At 45.0% G+C, this 13,388-nt stretch overlaps 1 protein-coding gene and 1 pseudogene across 2 annotated transcripts in view; both read left to right on the top strand.

Moving 5' to 3' along the window:
* Positions 1-13,388, top strand: part of LOC311229488 (uncharacterized protein CFAP97D2) — a gene marked incomplete at both ends in the record, with an annotated part of 77,390 nt that overhangs the window by 32,600 nt on the left and 31,402 nt on the right. The window lies entirely within an intron of this gene.
* On the top strand, positions 4,947-13,350 carry LOC311230676 (tripartite motif-containing protein 16-like; annotated as a pseudogene). The gene is made up of 3 exons: positions 4,947-5,327; positions 11,815-11,895; positions 12,376-13,350. The product of its transcript is annotated as a tripartite motif-containing protein 16-like (transcript).

Genomic DNA, 13,388 nt, shown 5'->3' with positions numbered 1-13,388 from the left:
CTATCCTCAATGTTTAGCGGTTAGCACACACGGTTACACACACACACAGGAACACACACGCATGCATTGTTCTTTGTAGGATCGCAGATGCGATTCATCTCTGCGATTAACCCATCCCGTCGTCCTTCCCCCCAAGGGCAGCTGGGAGCAGACAGGCGTCGGCGAGGGCCGCGCCAGGGGACCAATCCAAGTGCTCCTGCCCGTCTTCGTCAAGGACGCCACAGCATTAGCGATCTGTTGTTGTGCATGTTTTTCCATTGGGTTTATCTTATCGGGGGGGAAACCCTTGCGAGCACGGGGAGAACATGCAAACTCCACACAGAAAGGCCTGGAAGATACCCCACCTGGGTACCTGGGATCATGGAAACCTGGTCCCCAAGCCGGAATCGAACCCTGGACCTTCTTGCTGTGAGGCGACAGTGTTAACCACTACACCACCGTGCCGCCGTACATTGGAGGTGGGGGGGGGGGGGTACATTGGAATACTGACAAAGCCATGCTTGGTCTTTATTGTACAACTGGGTTAGGACATTTGTAGGGGCCAGTTTTGAATTGCAGTCTCCCGTAGGTGTTTTTTTAGAGTGTTTTTGAAGGTGGGTAGTGATTCACATTCCTTTACAGCTTTGGGTAGGGCGTTCCACATTGATGTGGCATAATTGCGAAACGTGTTTAGTCCCTTGTTTGAACCGAATCTGGGTTTAACATGATTTGTGGAGCTCCCTCTGGTGTTGTGATCATGGTATTCACTGACCTTTGGGAAGTATTTTGACATGTACATGGGTACCTTGGTCGCGTAGTGTATCTTGTAGACCAGGCCCATTGCAAGTTGCTGTACTCTGTCGTCTACTCTAAGCCATCCTAGGTTGGCAAAGTGTGCAGGGGTGAGGTGGGTTCTAGGAGTCAGGTCAAGCAGTAGTCTGACTAGTTTGTTTTGAGATGTTTGTAATTTGGTTTTTAGTGCCTTTGAGGTGCTTTGGTACCATGAGGTGCAAGCATAGTCGTAGTACCCTTGAATGAGTGCTCCTGCCAGAGTCTTCAGGGTATTCTTGTTTACCAGAGAGGAGATCCGGTACAAGAATCGAGTTCGTTGGTTGACTTTTTTTTATTACATTGGATGCCATTTTGTCACAGGTAAGATTAGCCTCTAGGATGGAACCCAGGTAGGTAATTTCATCTTTCCTTGTGACAATATTGTAATTTCATCTTTCCTTGTGACAATATTGTCACCCACTGTAACTGAGAAGCCGTCGGTCTTGCTGAGTTTGTTATTTGAACCGAAGAGAATGGACTCTGTTTTGCTCATGTGTAATGATAGTTTGTTGTCGGCGAGCCATATGCAGATTTTGCCTAGTTCCGAGCTGAGGGCTTTTTCAACCTGTAACTTGTTCTTGTCAGAGACCAGCAGGGCTGAGTCGTCCGCAAACAGAGACTTTCTATCTGTTCATAAAGCTGACATCATGTGGGTCATGTGAGGAGTCCCACAATGCAACGCTGCACATAGTGCTCTTCTTCTGTGGTCACAGGCAGCCTGCTGTAATGTGGATACTGTAGTATATTTTTGATGGTTATGAGACATTAACACAATCGCGGCCACTGGGATGAGTCTAATAAATCTCTAGAGGACCAGCAAATGTAAACAGACGTGGGGCTGTTTGTAGAGCTAAATCTATACTTTATAGTATTGCTATCTGTCCATTCTCATTGTCAATTGAGTCCATGAACCGTCCCTTCAAAATGTCTTAAAGAGAAAAAAAAATCATCAATACGTTCTCATTTTATAGCGCCATGAATATAAGCGTTATACGGCATTTGGTCTAGTATATTTCCTGGAAGGCTAGATAAAGGGCTAATAGCTACTAACGTTATATCCAATGGCATTTCCGTTATACAGATGCTACAGTTAAAACTCAAACTGCATATGATCGGCACGATCCTCAAGCATGTATGCATGAAAGGGGGGGGGGGGGCGGGGGATGTCGTTTCTTATTATTGATTACCAATAACCGTGTTCGTCTAATTAGCCTGGATGGCTATCAAAACAATGCCCGATCGGGTTGTACTTTACGTGAAAAAGATCTTACCATGAGCCGGTTGGATCCCCCTGAGCATTTCCCCGTTATCGATCGCCATCTGGTAGATCGATATGTCCATTGGCTGATGATAAATCCCCTTATTGCATAGTGAAATCCGCGCTCCAAAAGGTATTCCGTGGAACAGACAATAGTTATCGCTTCAGATGAGTAGAAAACTACATTAGAGATCCAAAAAAAAAAAGACAACTTCTGCCACAGGGAACACTCTATTATTGCGATAGCGCCCCTAAGAGGATCTGGCCGGTATTGCACTTTCGTGAATTCAAAGAGTAGGGTACATCTGCAGTGCAGCTCGGCGACCTTGAATAGGTTATTAAAATGGAATAAAAGCCAAAACAACTTGCCACGGATATATCCGTCCTTCTGTCCACAGCGGGTGGAATCGAAACACGGAGATATCCGCGCTTCGTCCCCAATGTGTTAACAGCAAATTATTATAGCATGATCTAGTTACTAATGTGTAAGGCCAAACAGACCCAGACCAATTTGTTTATTGAGAACACACGGCCCCCAGCTGTCTCACCCAGAACATCCACTCAACAGGTTTTCTTTTTAATTTAATTGTTCACGTACAGTTACTTACATTACAAAAACACACATTGGGACAAAGGGGGGGGGGGGGGGGGTCCTCCAGTTCATCTATGCCATCATAAGCAGGCAAAAACAAATCAAAAAGAAAAACAAGCCAAAAGGAAAGCAAACCAAGACAGGCACTGTACAGTATTGCACTTGCCTCGAGCCCGTTCACATGTAGACATACATATATATTTTTTTTCTATCCTAAGTCTGTCCATACAATGGGGCACTGGGCCTTTAGAAGGATCCAAGAAATTTCAGCAGGAAAATAGTCTAATAATGGGGCCCACACCTCCTGAAAGGAAGCGTCGTTGCCTCTATGCATTGCACAGAGTCTTTCATGGGGTAGCACACCGAAGATCTCTCTATACCACATTTGTATAGATGGAGGCTTATCCTTAATCCAGTTTATCAGAATGCATTTCCGGGCTGAAAGTAGAAGTTTATCAAATAGTTTGAATTGTAAGGGTGTCAAATTAATTTCTTTTGATGGGAGTCCCAGTAAGAAAGCTCCCGGATCCTTCTTAATTTTCACCTTGAAAATGTCGCTTAACTCAAGTGCCACTTGGCCCCAGAACCTGGATAAACACTTACATTCCCAAAAGTAGTGATAGTAGGTTAAACAGGTTAAACTGGTCATCCCCGCACCTCGAAGGAGCCAAATGCAAATGATTTAATCAGACATGCAGACGCCACACACACACACACACTCACTCACTCACTCACACACACACACACACACACACACACACACACACACACACACACACACACACACACACACACACACACACACACACACACACACACACACACACACACACACACACACACACACACACACACACACACACACACACACACACACACACACACTCACACACACACATGCTCACACACACACACATACACACTCACACACACATGCTCACACACACACGCTCACAAACACACACACACACAAACGCGCGCACACACACACACACGCACACACACACACACACACACACACACACAGTAGGTAGGCTCTGCATGCCTGCACGACTATATTCTAATGTTCACATTAGTGGATATAGTCAAGAGGACTGTGTACATGTTGGGGGGCAGAAGCTCAAGCAACAAAAGGGCACACCCTACACCCTACCCCCTATACCCTACCCCTTGATTGATGTTGATTAAAACCTGTTGATCAAAGGCCGTGTGACTCAGACCAGCTCATCTTGAAAATAGGGGCCAACAGTTTAGATATAAGAACGATGTCTGACCGTTGCTAGGGATGCAGTCTAGCCCAGACTGTTGTCATGGAGGGACCTAACGTTTCTACCTATTTACTAATGCATATTTGGTAACATCAAGTTATTCTCTAGATATCCTTTTAACAACTGTAATCATAGGCAGGCTTTATAGGTTTTCATTGCATTATCATTTCATAATGAGAGAGAGAGCAAGAGAGAGAGAAGTGTAAATGAAAGAGAGAGAAAATGTTTGTGAGAGAGAGACAACGTGTTTTATTGAGTATGTATACCATTTTCCATTGTCTCTCTTTGTGCTTGTGAGTTTTAGTAGTTTTACTTGACAAAGTAAACAGTTGATGATGAGAGAAAGTCCTGAACTATGTAAAAACATCTATCTATGAATCACAGTAAAATAGACACTGTGTAGTGATTGTAATGGTACATAATTCACCCACGGAAATATTGTTGGAACATTCTAGAACATTAGTACCGCCCGAACATTCTGGAACGTTTGTGATGATGTCATGGCAGAACATTCTAGAACATTAGTTCCGCCCGAACATGCTGGACCGTTGGTGATGATGTCATAGTAGGACATGCTGGAACGTTGGTGATGATGTCATAGTAGTACATGCTGGAACGTTGGTGATGATGTCATAGTAGTACCTTCTAGAACCTCTAACATTCTTATTAAGCGGTGGCAGGCATTCTGTTTAGCTTTCTAGTAATGTGTTGTATCTTGTAGTTGTGCTGATGAATATTAAAGGGGTTACCTTCGGCTTCGTGACACCGCCTCAGACTCCCGTCTCTCAGCACCACACACTGCCTCTTTAAAGCGACTCCTCCCCTGGACAGCTACAACCAGGAAGCACCTCCCACCCACACGATCAGAGTTCACTCTTCCTGAGAAAACAAAACGTTGTCTTTGTAGAATAAAATGGCGCAGCAAGGAGTTGATCTGTACCGGGACCAGTGCTGCTGTTCTCTCTGTCTGGATCTACTGAAGGATCCGGTAACTATTCCCTGTGGACACAGCTACTGTATGGGCTGTATTACAGACTGCTGGGATCACGATGATCAGAAAGGGATCTACACATGTCCCCAGTGCAGGGAGACTTTTAATCCGAGGCCTGTTGTGAAGAAAAGGAACATGCTGGCTGAAGTGATAGAACAACTAATGAAGACAGGACTCCAAGATGCTCCTCCTGATCACTGTTATGCTGGACCTGGAGATGTGGCCTGTGATTTCTGCACTGGGAGAAAGCGAAAAGCCCTCGAGTCCTGCCTGGTATGTCTGACCTCTTTCTGTGAAACTCACCTCCAGCCTCATTATACTGTAGCTCCGTTAAAGCAACACAAGCTGGTCAAAGCCTCCACACGGCTTCAGGAGAAGTTGGAGAACACCTGCTCTCGTCAGCAGAAAGTCCAGGAGAGAGAGAAGCGACTCAAAGAGGCCCAACAGGCTGTTGATTCTCTCAATCGCTCTGCTGATAAAGCAGTGGAGGACAGTGAGAGAATCTTTACTGAGCTGATACGCTCCTTGGAGACGAGGCGCTTTGAGCTGAAGAAGGTCATTAGAGCCCAACAGAGGACCACAGTGACTCAGGCTGAAGAACTGCAAAAGAGACTGGAGCAGGAGATAGCGGACCTGAGGAGGAGAGACACTGAGCTGGAGCAGCTCTCACACACAGAGGACCACATCCACTTTCTACAGAGTCACCCCCCCCTCTCCAGTCCCAGTGAGTCTATAGACTCACCCAGCATCGGTGTCCTTCCCCTCCTGTACTTTGTAGATGTGACTGAGGTCGTGTCTGAGCTGAGAGACAAACTACAGGACGTTCTGAAAGAGCAGTGGTCCAGAATCTCAACAACAGTGAATGCAGTTATTAATGTTTTACTGCCACCAGAGCCCAAGACCAGAGCTGACTTCTTACAATATTCCTCTCAGATCACACTGGACCCAAACACAACACACACACGTCTGTCTTTGTCTGAGGGGAACAGAAAAGCAACATATATGCAGCAAAAGCAGTCATATCCTAATGGTTTCAGGTTCTGGGTATAGAAGGTCTGACTGGACGCTGTTACTGGGAGGTGGAGTGGAGTGGAGGTAGAGGGGTTTGTGTAGCAGCCTCCTACAAAGACATGAGTAGAACAGGCACCGGGGTGGACAGTGGATTTGGATTAAATTCTAAATCCTGGGCTTGATATCGCAGTCCTCCAGGTGATTACATCTTCCTCCACAATAACAAGAGCATAAGAGTACCGGGCCCCCGGTCCTCCAGAATAGGAGTGTACCTGGATCACAGGGCAGGTACTCTGTCCTTCTACAGCGTCTCTGACACCATGACCCTCCTGCACAGAGTCAACACCACATTCACTCAGCCTCTCTATCCTGGACTTAGGTTAGATTACTTTGGGGAGGCTGAGTTTTGTGAGCTGAAGTAGAGATCAGTGACATTCACAGCTCCTCTACCCAGGGTTTTGGATTTAAATTGATCTTGAAGATGCTGAGTTGTGAAAGATGAGGTAATTAGGAGTTACATTCACTCAGTCACTCTATCATTGTCCTGAGGGACACAGTTTATAGCCTACCGGGGTAAAGTTAGTTTGATTGGATATTTGCATATTCACATGTTTGATTTCCATCTTCAATACCTCTGTTCCTTTTGTATGTGGGGAAGTCAAAATCTTTATTTTCATACTCTGGGTAGGTTGGACAACAATATGCAACCATTGTATTTGTATTTGATCACCTTTGTTTATTTTGGTCATTACTGTGGGATTTGGGTCTGTCTCTTCTCTTAGGAATAATGACCATTCATTGAATCTTGTGCATTTTGTCTTTTGTTCTTTTATTCTTACTAAATAAACGTGGACATCTAAACCCAGAAGGACCATGTGGATATTTTATATTTGCTAGATCCTACTGTCTATCTAGAAACTCATTGTTTTCGTAAATGTACTAGATTTTCTAGAGATTTTTAGTTTTTAATGTATGTTTTGTAATCTGTATATTGGGTTGGTGAATGATGTGTTGTTATGGTTGTATTAATTGTGATACTGCACACGATAACCAATTAAATATAAGGATCTTGAATACAAGGTCTAGTGGTTTAAGCCCTATAGTCAATACAATGATGAGAGATCTTTGGACGGCCATTGTAACACATGGCAACTCTCACTGATTTACAGTATAAACTGGTGGCAGATTGGACACTAGATGGCGCTATTCACCATACAATCATTAGACTCTAGCTTGCCTTCATTAGCAGGCACCTCTCCGATGTTGTCCCAGTACACCTGGTGCTGTGCTGGTAAAGACACAATGACATGATGCTGGGCCCCGTTCCTCGTACCTGGATAACTGAGTTAGCCGGATAACTTTAACTGGATAACTGAGTTAGCCGGACTTTCCGGTTCCCCGTACCTGGATTTTCCAAATCACCATGACAACAGATCCAAAAGTTTGAGCCTGGTCGAAAGCAGAGTTTAAGTTCAAGTTAGCCTGAACCATCGCCACGCCCCCGCAAAGAAGTGACAGCCCGTTTCCTGAAATTATTCCCACAGTCTACGATCTGCATTATACCATTCTGAATTACGTTTTTGTGCTCCATTCTTCCAGAGGGGGCTTTTGAAATGTAAAATATACCCAAAATGCTGATACTAAATTCACTTTGTCCTAAATAATGCACGTTATATATACCGTGGCGCTCGCTCGTGCGATGTACACATTATGTGGTTATTTTAATTGTAACTGGGATTAAGATGTCTGATGAGATGCGCTGTTTGACGGATTTGAGAAATTGAATGAGCCGTTGACGTCACATTAATGAATGAGGATAAAGAGATAAAACTTCATTCAAAACAAAGAATATTCTAAACACGGGTCTCTCGTTCATTAATGTATAAACAATGAATTTATCCCATCTGGCACAGTGGCTCAGCGGTAGTGCTCAATCCTGGCAACCTGGCGACCGGGGTTCGAAACCCCGTCTTTCCAATATAAATGTTTGGAATATAATATTAATGATTATACGCAAAGGTAGCATAGTTTTAAGTTAAAATATTATAAATCTACATGCATTGAGGATGTCATTCTTTATATAGCTCTCAACGTGCACCAAATTGAATTATTCCTATATTGCAAAAAGAAGGAGACGACTGGGTCTCGAACCCCGGTCGTCTGCGTGAAAGTCAAAAGAACAACCCGTTAGACCACAGAGAAGATAAGTAAAAGATCGACCATACATCAATCAATGGGTAAGGGAGCCGTATCGTTATTCTGTATAACAGTTTTACTAATTATTTTCGCTAGCAAGATCTCATTTGATTATTCAATCCAGCAGGCAAGTTTAAAGAAATATAATCTGATTGATTGAGGTAATGAGGGACTTGAAATTAGCCTATAGATAACGCATTTAACTTGTCGGCGAGGCGATTGAGCCGTACTGCAATATGTTAATAAAGTTCTAAATCAATTAATCAATCAATGCCGCTAGAGAATCAGATTCTCTGCTATCGATACGTGCTGGCTTTTCAACTGAAGCGGCCGCGCGCATTTAGCCTGGGTCGCAAGTCTGGCTTGAGTTAACGAGACTGAATCCACCTTCGAGGAACAGGAAAATCCCGGCTTCAAACATCGGGTTAACTGAAGCTGGATAATGACATCTTGATCGACTTAGTTGAACCAGGTACAAGAAACAGGGATATGGTTTTTACATTGCAAAATTTGCTGGAACGCTGCCATCTGATTAAGTTAAAGGGGCACTTCACCAAAAAAGAGTGGCAATTTATTTTACAAATAATCTCGCACACATCCAAAAACAGTTTTGCAAATATTAATTTAGCTTGACAGCTATTGAGATTAAATGAGTTTGAATATGGCAACCAGTAATGTCATCGGGGACACTGAATCCCTTTGTTGTGTTAATCACAGCTCAATTAAATGACAAGGTAGCAGTCCCTATAAGACAAGGTAGGTATTGCTTGCTATTTCATCTACATCATGGTGCTGTAATTAACACAAGGATCCAATGTCCCCGGTTGTTGATTGTTGAGTATGAAAATAAAGATGTGGACCTCCCCACAGGCAGGGACAGAGGTGCTGATTGATTGAGTGATTGATTGATTGAAAACTTTATTAACAGATTGCAGAATGGGTACAGTACAGTACAGCTCAATTACACACAATTGTTAAGGGGATGCAGACCGGAGAAAGACTTTCGTCTTGTTTACATCAGGGTCCCCCATTTTCAATTCACCATAACATATAATGACATACATGACATACAGATAGACAGTATTCAGTATACCTCCACACTCTATTATCTTATGCAACTCATATTCACTCCACAAACTGAAATATATGTAGCAGGGTGGATTATCCCTATTTTATGAGAGTAGCTGTACACTGTCACCAGGTAGTGGGAACGCAGCAGATCTGAGTCCGGCTGAGTCCCCGACTGACTGTAGTGCAGGAGTATTAGAGTGGAGCTTTAGCAGAGGGAGCGGGTGGGGCCTAGGGTTTACTAACCTAGGGGTGATGCGCTGGTCCTTCTTGCCCTCCAGGGAGACTCTCAGTAATTCCCCACACACCCACACTTCCCCTAATACTTCCCACACCCGGTGGCAGTAGTGATGGATGATATACTTTCTCCCCAAAGCAGTACCTTTCCTTGTTGACGAGCAGAGACCTGTCCCAATGATGCATAGGCCGTGGGTAAGAAGGGGTTAAACAATAACGTACATTACCCAAAAGGAAAGGGGTTAAACAAGAATACACATTAACGGACACGCACACAGTGCTCCCATTTGTACGCCTCTCTTTTGTATAGGTTAGCATATATTTAACACAAGGCACGATGCATAGCACTTAGATCTCACAAGTAAAATGGTTAATATGCTTTACACTCATCCGCAGGGGGGGGAGAGAGAGAGAGAGAGAGAGAGAGAGAGAGAGAGAGAGAGAGAGAGAGAGAGAGAGAGAGAGAGAGAGAGAGAGAGAGAGAGAGAGAGAGAGAGAGACAGTACTGGCGAGCTCCGCGAGCTACTCAATGGGATTCATTATTATTAAACACACGTGCGGTCTGCACACCTTTACCGCACAACACATCTAACCAAAATACAGTGGGCCCAGGCCTGACACTCTAAACAAAGGTCCTATTTAAGCCGACATTCCCCAATATAACAAACGTCGGGGCGCCCCTAATCACTGGTACTAGTGTCAGTTCAAAGTATCTATTCTCTTCGCCCTTAAAGGGCACGCTCTCGAAAAGGAGAATGTTCGCAGATAAAGTTCCAGCGCTCGGAGCGCTAACTGTACCTGGCTTGAGTGTACCCACCGAGTGCTGGCCTGCTCTCACACCAAATGTCCGTGTGGTGAGATGGCCGTTGAGCGGTCCCGTGGTTGTCACCTGTGATAGCAAGGGGCGGGCTGGGCTGATGTTAGGCAGGCGAAGCTGGAGGCTGGTGCGGTCCGGCGACGTCTGTTGCGGCGTCCGCTGCGGGGCTGGGAGAGGTGGAGCGACACGCGAGCTAACTGTGCTACTAGGCCTATACTTGAAGCTAAGCTGTGGGTCAGTGCGACCCTCTAGCCTTCCGCCTATACTTTAGCTAAAACGCAACGCGTGCAGTATCCACAGCACCCTCCGGCAGTAGAACGTCTTCTGCTTTGTTCAAAACGTACCCTAAGCACTAACTGGAAAGCGAAACTATCGCATACGACATTACTAACCCGCACCGTGACGGGGGTCGTATTCCGCGTGTCTTTAGTGTTTAGAGCTCCAGCTCTACGCGTCTGCTTGCTTCTGTGGAAAAACGATGAAGAGGAAGTCCCGCTGTAAGAGTTCCACTTTCAGCCAGCCACTTCTTCACCTGTTGTCCCCCCTGCCCAACGTCGCACAAGCTACCCCTGGCGGCAGTCCAGTGTCATGTCCCCCTATTAAATGTCAATGTTAGGAGGTGGAGAATCAGCCGGGTCAGTGAGTTTACACAACGTTATCCTGAACACAGCAGTGAGCACAGTAGAGTACAAGGAATTAGAGTTAGACACATTGAATTATTGTTAGACATATTCAGGTGTCTACATATACATACATTGTTGAATGAACAGCCTGTTTCTTGAAGTTAGACTCTCCTCTAAATTGAACCGTTTGTCGTAGAGACTTGCGGGTTGTACCATTGTACTCAGTAGGGATATCCTCTTTCATTGGTCTATATTGACCACGTCCTTAGGCCGCGCCCCTTTTTTGTATCTTTTGAACCGTTTGTCATAGAGACAATACAGACCCTCTCCTGTTGGCTGGCGGTGCACAGCCGTCACCCACACTTTCACAATTTCCCCGCGCGGAATTGTGTATTTTTTGTCTATTTGTCTAATTGTCTATTTTTTTTATTTACATTTTTTTATTAAAAACGAAGGTTCGAATGTCCGTTCGAAGAACCCTGACGAAGTTTGAATCCCAAAAACAGGCTTCGGGGACAGCCTTACCAAACATTATTTATATTATTCAAATGGAACTCAAACATGTTCCGTTGTGATGTCACAGTATGATGTCATAATAGACCATTCTAGAACATTTGTGATGTCACAGTATGGTGTCATAATAGAACATTTGTGATGTCACAGTATGATGTCATAATAGACAATTCTAGAACATTTGTGATGTCACAGTATGATGTCGTCACAGTATGATGTCATAATAGAACATTCTAGAACATTTGTGATTTCACAGTATGATGTCATAATAGAACATGCTAGAACATTTGTGTACAGTATATATTCAACAAAGATCTCATTGCCACGATGCGTCTACACTGCTGGAAATTCTAAAGAAGAAGAAGAAGAAGAAGAAGAAGAAGAAGAAGAAGATCTCATTGTGCATCATCTTGAAACTGGCTCTTTGTAGAATAAAATGGCGCAGCAAGGAGTTGATCTGTACCGGGACCAGTGCTGCTGTTCTCTGTGTCTGGATCTACTGAAGGATCCGGTAACTATTCCCTGTGGACACAGCTACTGTATGGGCTGTATTACAGACTGCTGGGATCACGATGATCAGAGGGGGATCTACACATGTCCCCAGTGCAGGGAGACTTTTAATCCGAGGCCCGTTGTGAAGAAAAGGAACATGCTGGCTGAAGTGATAGAACAACTAATGAAGACATGACTCCAAGATGCTCCTCCTGATCACTGTTATGCTGGACCTGGAGATGTGGCCTGTGATTTCTGCACTGGGAGAAAGCGGAAAGCCCTCGAGTCCTGCCTGGTATGTCTGACCTCTTTCTGTGAAACTCACATCCAGCCTCATTATACTGTAGCTCCGTTAAAGCAACACAAGCTGGTCAAAGCCTCCACACGGCTTCAGGAGAAGTTGGAGAACACCTGCTCTTGTCAGCAGAAAGTCCAGGAGAGAGAGAAGCGACTCAAAGAGGCCCAACAGGCTGTTGATTCTCTCAATCGCCCTGCTGATAAAGCAGTGGAGGACAGTGAGATAATCTTTACTGAGCTGATACGCTCCTTGGAGACGAGGCGCTCTGAGCTGAAGAAGGTCATCAGAGCCCAACAGAGGACCACAGTGATTCAGGCTGAAGAACTGCAGAAGAGACTGGAGCAGGAGATAGCGGACCTGAGGAGGAGAGACACTGAGCTGGAGCAGCTCTCACACACAGAGGACCACATCCACTTTCTACAGAGTCACCCCCCCCTCTCCAGTCCCAGTGAGTCTACAGACTCACCCAGCATCGGTGTCCTTCCCCTCCTGTACTTTGCAGATGTGACTGAGGTTGTGTCTGAGCTGAGAGACAAACTAGAGGACGTTCTGAAAGAGCAGTGGCCCAGAATCTCAACAACAGTGAATGCAGTTAATGTTTTACTGCCACCAGAGCCCAAGACCAGAGCTGACTTCTTACAATATTCCTCTCAGATCACACTGGACCCAAACACAACACACACACGTCTGTCTTTGTCTGAGGGGAACAGAAAAGCAACATATATGCAGCAAAAGCAGTCATATCCTAAACACACAGAAAGATTTATTGAATGGTTTCAGGTTCTGGGTAGAGAAGGTCTGACTGGACGCTGTTACTGGGAGGTGGAGTGGAGTGGAGGTAGAGGGGTTCGTGTAGCAGCCTCCTACAAAGACATTAGTAGAACAGGCACCGGGGTGGACAGTGGATTTGGATAAAATTCTAAATCCTGGGCTTTATATCGCAGTCCTCCAGGTGATTACATCTTCCTCCACAATAACAAGAGCATAAGAGTACCGGGCCCCCGGTCCTCCAGAATAGGAGTGTACCTGGATCACAGGGCAGGTACTCTGTCCTTCTACAGCGTCTCTGACACCATGACCCTCCTGCACAGAGTCAACACCACATTCACTCAGCCTCTCTATCCTGGACTTAGGTTAGATTACTTTGGGGAGGCTGAGTTTTGTGAGCTGAAGTAGAGATCAGTGACATTCACAGCTCCTCTACCCAGGGTTTT

Source organism: Notolepis coatsorum, assembly GCF_963971535.1.
Source record: "Notolepis coatsorum genome assembly, chromosome: 6".
Taxonomy (NCBI): domain Eukaryota; kingdom Metazoa; phylum Chordata; class Actinopteri; order Aulopiformes; family Paralepididae; genus Notolepis; species Notolepis coatsorum.
This window is presented reverse-complemented; position numbering and strand designations above follow the sequence as displayed.